An 8,889-nucleotide genomic window follows, 5' to 3' on the forward strand; every position below is an offset into this window, starting at 1 on the left:
GAACCTATTATGTTTTCATAAATATATGAGTGTTCTTGATCCTATCTTGCAAGTCTATAGTCACCTATTATGTGTTATGATCCGTTAACCCCGAAGTGACAATAATCGGGATACTTACCAGTGATGACCGTAGTTTGAGGAGTTCATGTATTCACTATGTGTTAATGCTTTGCTCCGGTTCTCTATTAAAAGGAGGCCTTAATATCCCTTATTTTCCGTAAGGACCCCGCTACCACGGGAGGGTAGGACAAAAGATGTTATGCAAGTTCTTTTCCATAAGCACGTATGACTATATTCAGAATACATGCCTACATTACATTGACGAACTGGAGCTAGTTCTGTATCACCCTAGGTTATGACTGTTACATGATGAACCGCATCCGGCATAATTCTCCATCACCGATCCATTGCCTACGAGCTTTCCATATATTGTTCTTCGCTTATTTACTTTTCCGTTGCTATTGCTATCATCACTAGAAAATACCAAAAACATTACTTTTACTACTGTTACCTTTTGTTACCGTTATCACTACTATCATGTTACTTTGCTACTAAACACTTTGCTGCAGATATTAAGTTTCCAGGTGTGGTTGAATTGACAACTCAGCCGCTAATACTTGAGAATATTCTTTGGCTCCCCTTGTGTCGAATCAATAAATTTGGGTTGAATACTCTACCCTCGAAAACTGTTGCGATCCCCTATACTTGTGGGTTATCAGTCGGGTTTTGAGTCTTTACTCAACTTCACACCTTGCAACACAGGGCAAGAACTCCTTCTTTGACTATTCCATTTTGAACTATTTCAAAATCTTGTCAAGGTATGTACTCATTGAAAATATATCAAGCGTCTTGATCTATCTCTATAGATCTTGATGCTCAATATGTAAGTAGCTTCATCGAGGTCTTCTTTGAAAAACTCTTTTCAAACACTCCTTTATGCTTTTCAGAAAATTCTCCATTATTTCCGATCAACAATATGTCATTCACATATACTTATCAGAAATTATGTAGTGCTCCCACTCACTTTCTTGTAAATACAGGCTTCACCGCAAGTCTGTATAAAACCATATGCTTTGATCACTTTATCAAAGTATATATTCCAACTACGAGATGCTTGCACCAGTCCATAGATGGATTGCTGGAGCTTGCACACTTTGTTAGCACCTTTAGGATTGACAAAACCTTCTTGTTGCATCATATACAACTCTTCTTTACGAAATCCATTAAGGAATGCAGTTTTGACATCCATTTTCTATATTTCATAAAATGTGGCAATTGCTAACATGATTCAGACAGACTTAAGCATTTCTATGAGTGAGAAAATCTCATCGTAGTCATAATCGTGAACTTGTCGAAAACCTTTTGCGATAATTCGAGCTTTGTAGATAGTAACACTACTATAAGTGTCCGTCTTCCTCTTGAAAATCCATTTGTTCTTAATGGCTCACCGATCAACGGGCAAGTCAATCAAAGTCCATACTTTGTTCTAATACATGGATCTCATCTCAGATTTCATGGCTTAAAGCCATTTCATGGAATCTGGGCTCATCATCGCTTCCTCATAGTTTGTAGGATCGGCATGGTCAAGTAACATGACCTCCAGAACAGGATTACCATACCACTCTGGTGCGGAACGTATTATGGTTGACCTACGATGTTCGGTAGTAACTTGATCTGAAGTTTCATGATCATCATCATTAACTTCCTCACTAATTGGTGTAGGAATCACTAGAACTAATTTCTTTGATGAACTACTTTCCAATTCGGGAGAAGGCACAATTACCTCATCAAGTTTTACATTCCTCCCAATCACTTCTTTCGAGAGAAACTTCTTTTCTAGAAAGGATCCATTCTTAGCAACGAATATCTTGCCTTTGGATCTGTGATACAAGGTGTACCCAACAGTTTCCTTTGGGTATCCTATGAAGACGCATTTCTCTGATTTGGGTTCGAGCTTATCAGCTTGAATTTTTTTCACATAAGCATCATAGCCCCAAACTTTAAGAAACGACAGCTTAGGTTTCTTGCTAAACCACAGTTCATATGGTGTCGTCTCAATGGATTAGATGGTGCCCTATTTAACGTGAATGTAGTTGTCTCTAATGCATAACCCCAACACGATAGTGGTAAACCGGTAAGAGACATCATAGATTGCACTATATCCAATAAAGTACGGTTATGACGTTCAGACACACCATTATGCTGTGGTGTTCCAGGTGGCATGAATTTGTGAAACTATTCCACATTGTTTTAGTTGAAGACCAAACTCGTAACTCAAATATTCGTCTCCGCAATCAGATTGTAGAAACTTTATTTTCTTGTTACGATGATTTTCCACTTCACTATGAAATTCTTTGAACTTTTCAGATGTTTCAGACTTATGTTTCATCAAGTAGATATACCCATATCTGCTCAAATCATCTATGAAGGTCAGTAAATAATGATACCCGCCGCGAGCTTCAACACTCATCGGACCGCATACATCAGTATGTAATATTTCCAATAAGTCGGTTGCTTGCTCCATTGTTCCGGAGAACGGAGTCTTAGTCATCTTGCCCATGAGGCATGGTCCGCAAGCATCAAGTGATTCCAAAAGCCCATCAGCATGGAGTTTCTTCATGCGCTTTACACCAATATGACCTAAACGGCAGTGCCACAAATAAGTTGTGCTATAATTATTAACTTTGCATCTTTTGGCTTCAATATTATGAATATGTGTATCACTACGATCAAGATTCAATAAACCATTTATATTGAGTGTATGACCATAGAAGGTTTTATTCATGTAAATAGAACAACAATTATTCTTTGACTTAAATGAATAACCTTATTGCAATAAACATGATCCAATCATATTCATGCTCAACGCAAACACCAAATAATATTTATTTTAGGTTTAACACTAATCCCGAAGGTAAAGGCAGTGTGCGATGGTGATCTTATCAACCTTGGAATCACTTCCAACACACATCATCACCTCGCCCTTAACTAGTCTCTGTTTATTTTGCAACTCCCGTTTTGAGTTACTACTCTTAGCAACTGAACCAGTATCAAATACCAAGGGGTTGCTATAAACACTAGTAAAGTACACATCAATAACATGTATATCAAATATATACTTTTGTTCACTTTGCCATCCTTCTTATCCACCAAGTATCTAGGGTAGCTCCACTTCCAGTGACCATTTCCTTTGCAGTAGAAGCACTCAGTTCCAGGCTTGGGTCTACCTTTGAGCTTCTTCATGGGAGCAGCAACTTGCTTGCTATTCTTATTTGAAGTTCCTCTTTCTTTCCCTTTGCCCTTTTTATTGAAACTAGTGGTCTTGTTAACCATCAACACTTGATTCTATTTCTTGATTTCTACCTTCGCCGATTTCAGCATCGCGAAGAGCTTGGGAATTACTTTCGTTATCCCTTGCATATTATAGTTCATCACTAAGTTCTAGTAACTTGGTGATAGTGACTAGAGAACTTTGTCAATTACTATCTTATCTGGAAGATTAACCCCCACTTGATTCAAGCAATTGTAGTACCCAGACAATCTGAGCACATGCTCACTAGTTGAGATATTCTCCTCCATCATGTAGGCAAAGTACTATCATAAGTCTTCTACCTCTCGACACGGGCATGAGTATGAAATGAGAATTTCAACTCTTAGAACATCTTATATGCTCTGTGGTGTTCAAAACATTTTTGAAGTCCTGGTTCTAAGCCGTAAAGCATGGTGCACTAAACTATCAAGTAGTCATCATACCGAGCTTTACCAAACGTTCATAACGTATGTATCTGCTCCTACAATAGGTTCGTCACTGTAGCGACCTGACCCGAATGGATCACGTCTACTGTGCTACGGTGTCATCCCTGGATCAGTAATGCTGACACCACACAGTACATCGAGGTTTTATAGCAGAGTTGCAATCACACATTTATTACATCGATGGCTCAAAAAGAACTTATTACAATAAATATGACTTAAGGCCATATTTTAAAGATAACAGCGGAAGACTTGGAAGATAAATGGGTCCATCAACTCCAGCGGCATCACTGAGTATAGAACCACGACCTAAACGCACCTCAATCGTCATCTGAAAAGTCTGCAACATTAACGTTGCAGCCCGAAAACGGGTCAGCATATGGAATATGCTGGCAAAGTAACACATAGAGAGTAATGGAATGAAACAGCTATACTACATGCATATATGGCTGGTGGAAAGCTCTATGGTTACAGTTTTGCGTAAAGCCAATTTTTCCCTACTGCAAAGGAATAAATTTTATTTACTATCATGGTGGTTGTGAAACATTGAGAATGGTTGACAGCATTCTCAATCCCAATTAAAAGTAATTAAAACCCAACAACATTAATTAGAAGTAACATGTTGAGATTCACAATGATATTCAAGTACTAGATACTCAAGTTGTCCATAACCGGGGACACGGCTAATCATGATTAGTTTGTTACTCTGCAGAGGTTTGCGCACTTTTCCCCACATGACTTGATCGCCTCCGTTTGTTTTCTCGCACTACATGGTGTTTGAGATACGGATGACCGAGACATAGTCTTTCAGAAGCACTAGCACCTTACATGTGGGGTAGACCGGTACACCTACATCCCCTACATCTGCTAGTCCACCCCGTGAGAGTTCGCACAACTTAGTCAACTATGCCAGAGCCCATAGTAGCATGTGGCTGCACACGGAAGTTTCTAGCATGAAAGATCTTATGATCCCTTTGAGCCTGGGTGGCGGTCCAAAAAAACAGGCAAGTCCTGATAGACATCAGGTGCCTCAATCCACCCAGATGTGTGTTTAAGTTGCCACCTTAGATAAACCATTAAAATTATCAACTCACATCTGTCATGGATATCACTCACCCAATCCACGTCTACTAGCATAGCATGGCATAATAAGCAAACGTAGAAGTAACTCCCAAGGGTTTGATAATAATACAGGTAATAGGTACTACCTCATCTACTTCCCATCCCACAATTTAATTAGATCCTAATCATGCAGTGTGAGAGGATTGATCTAATGCAATAAAACATGGGTTGTAGAAAAGGTATGATCAAAGTGTGAACTTGCCTGCAATGTTGATGAAGATGATTCGCACTCAAAACTCGTGATAGATCTACTCGTCACACTCCGGTCAATCTATCGTAAGCAAACAATAGTAACCACACAATAAGTACTCATCTAATGCACAAGTAAAACTCGAACGAGAGAACGAACCAGAAAGTTCAACTTAAGAACTCCGGTTGCAAAGAAAGAACGAACCGAACAAAGAAACGAAAAACAAACGGCGGAAGAAAACAACTCGGTTCTAGCAAGTTGAAACTAGGTCAAAATTTTACAGTAGCAAAAACTTTTTCAAGTTGATTAGACGGAACGGCGGTTTCGAGACGAAACTCCAGGCGCTTGAATCACCTGATTCTGATAAACGGGCGAGAAGATAAACTAGAACGAAGATCGGATCTGAGATCGCGATCGCGGAATAAATCCGACGAGAAGAAAAAGAAGAACGGTTATACGAACAGGCATCGTTAACCGGGAAATAATCGGTGATCACGTTCGTTCAGACGAACGGTCCGAAAGAAGAACGAAAACCAATCTAGGGTTTTCGGAAAAAGAGATCGGAACGAAAAACCGATCTAGAACACCGGAACGGTTTAGCGAAAAATCGGAAAGAAAACGAATCGGTAGAGAAGAAAAGAATCGGAACGGTTTATAAGAAAAACCGAACCGAGGGAAATAAGAGACGCGGCGCGGTACCTCCGGCGAACGGCGGCGACAGCGGCGTTGGGCGGCGGCGGCGGTGCACAAGGCGGCGGCGGCGGTGACGCAGGGCGGCGGCGGCGCGGCAAGGTGCGGCGGTGGCGGTGACGCAGGGCGGCGGCGGCGCGGCAAGGTGCGGCGGTGGCGGTGACGCAGGGCGGCGGCGGCGCGGCAAGGTGCGGCGGTGGCGGTGACGCAGGGCGGCGGCGGCGCGGCAAGGTGCGGCGGTGGTGCAGGGCGCGGTGTGATGCGGCGCGGCGGCGGTGCAAGGCGCGGTGTGGAGGAGAGCTTTGATTTGATGTGTTTAGAGGGGGGTGCTTGGGTATTTATATTGGGGAGGGGAGGGGTTTACTTGGGGTAGAGGACAAGGAATTAGAATAGGAGTAGGAAAGATCTAGAAAATAAACGGAGTAAACGAAAGTAGGACAAAAGTCCTACTAGGACTTCCAAAATACAATGGCGGCGTCTCCTGGAGCCTGGGCACGCGCGCGGCGCGGCGATGGCCTTGGCCTTGGCTGGCCGGCCGGCGGCTTTGGCCCAAGGCGCTGAGGTTTTTTTTTTAAACGGTTCCGCGCTCGGAAAAACACAGAAAAACAAAATCTATTGGACTCCAAAACTAATAAAGTAAATTTTTCCCGACTCCTAAAAATGAGTTGAACAAAATGAACTTTTCTCCGGGCCTAAAATAAAATTTTCAAAAACGCGCATTTTTCCCTATCCAACAAACAAACACCGGAAAACAAAATTTGATCTATTTATTAAATCTTCATTTTTCCTATATTTTGGGAAAGTCATATTATTCCCTCTCTTATATTTTTGATAACGGAAAAGTTATTGAAGAGGAAATAAATAAATCAAATGATCCTTTTTTTTCAAATTCGAGAAAACTCTCAAATATGAAAATAACGAAATCTCCAACTCTCTCCGAAGGTCCTTGAGTTGCGTGAAATTTCTAGGATCGACCAAAAAGCAAGAAAATAAGATATGCATGATGATCTAATGTATTCCAATTTGAAAAAAAAAATTCAAAAGAACTTTGAATTTAATTCTTTGAAACTCCCAACTCATATTTCATATAATTTGAAGAAGTCATTTTATCTTCTCTCGTGAAAATCATTGAGTCGCATAAAGTTTCAGAATTGGAATATTTCCAAATGAATTTCAAATATTTTCAACAACCCTTTTCATTTAATTAAATGGAAGAAGTCATATCATCTTCGCTCTAGGGTTTTGTGTTGAAAAGAATTTGAATTCATGGAGATCAGAAAGCAAATATGAAAGTTTGGGAAAGTCCTTTTATTCCCTCTCATTTAACTTTCAAAAAGCTTCGAATTCACTCACTTTCAGACAATCAATCAAACAATCAATCTATCTATCTATTTGTTTATAACATTCCAAAATTTAGAATTTTGGGATGTTACAGTCACTGAGCGGTGCATCAAGGACATAATTCTTCTGTGCAGCAATGAGGATAATCCTCAGATCACGGACCCAGTCCGCATCATTGCTATTAACATCTTTCAACTTATTTTTTTCTAGGAACATATCAAAACATAAACGGGGAGCTACATCGCAAGCTAGTGATCTACAACATACATATGCAAAAAACTATCAGGACTAAGTTCATGATAAATTAAGTTCAATTAATCATATTACTTAAGAACTCCCACTTAGATAGACATCCCTCTAATCATCTAAGTGATCATGTGATCCATATCAACTAAACCATGTCCGATCATCACGTGAGATGGAGTAGTTTTCAATGGTGAACATCTCTATGTTGATCATATCTACTATATGATTCATGTTCGACCTTTCGGTCTCAGTGTTCCGAGGCCATATCTGCATATGCTAGGCTCGTCAAGTTTAACCCGAGTATTCTGCATGTGCAAAACTGGCTTGCACCCGCTGTATGTGAGCGTAGAGCTTATCACACCCAATCATCACGTGGTGTCTTAGCACGAAGAACTGTCGCAACGGTGCATACTTAGGGAGAACACTTATACCTTGAAATTTTAGTAAGGGGTCATCTTATAAAGCTACCATCGTACTGAGCAAAATAAGATGCATAAAGGATAAACATCACATGTAATCAAAATATGTGACATGATATGGCCATCATCATCTTGTGTCTTTGATCTCCATCTCCAAAGTACCATCATGATCTCCGTCGTCACCGGCATGACACTATGATCTCCATCATCTTTATCTTTATCAACGTGTCATCACATGGTCGTCTCACCAATTATTGCTTTTGCAACTATTGCTATCGCATAGCGATAAAGTAAAGCAATTATATGGCGCTTGCATCTTATGTAATAAAGAGACAGCCATAAGGCTCCTGTCAGTTGCCGATAACTTTAACAAAACATGATCATCTCAGACAAAAATTTATCTCATCATGTCTTGACCATATCACATCACAACATGCCCTGCAAAAACAAGTTAGACATCCTCTACTTTGTTGTTGCAAGTTTTACGTGGTTGCTACGGGCTGAGCAAGAATCGTTCTTACCTACGCATCAAAAACCACAACACCGTATAGTGATTGCTTTTTGATCTTAGGAAAGAACCCTATTCATTGAATTCGATTCAACTAAAGTTGGAGAAACAGACACCCACTAGCCACCTGTGTGCGAATCACATCGGTAGAACCAGTGTCCCGTAAGCGTACGTGTAATGTTGGTCTGAGCCGCTTCATCCAACAATACCACTGAATCAAGAATCAACTAGTGACGGCAAGCAATATGTATATACGCACGCCCACAACTCCTTTGTGTTCTACTCGTGCATATAACATCTACGCATAGACCTGGCTCAGATGCCACTGTTGGGGAACGCAGTAATTTCAAAAAAATGCATACGCACACGCAAGATCATGGTGATGCATAGCAACGAGAGGGGAGAGTATTGTCTACGTACCCTCGTAGACCATAAGCGGAAGCGTTATGACAAGGCGGTTGATGTAGTCGTACGTCTTCACGATCGACCAGTCCTAGTACCGAAAGTACGACACCTCCGCGATCTGCACACGTTCGGCTCGGTGACGTCCCACGAACTCACGATCCAGCAGAGTGTCGAGGGAGAGCTTCATCAGCACGACGGCATGATGACGGCGATGA

The sequence above is a fragment of the Triticum urartu genome, chromosome 4A, assembly GCF_056163025.1.
Source record: "Triticum urartu cultivar PI428250 chromosome 4A, HENAU_Tu73, whole genome shotgun sequence".
In the NCBI taxonomy this organism is placed as follows: domain Eukaryota; kingdom Viridiplantae; phylum Streptophyta; class Magnoliopsida; order Poales; family Poaceae; genus Triticum; species Triticum urartu.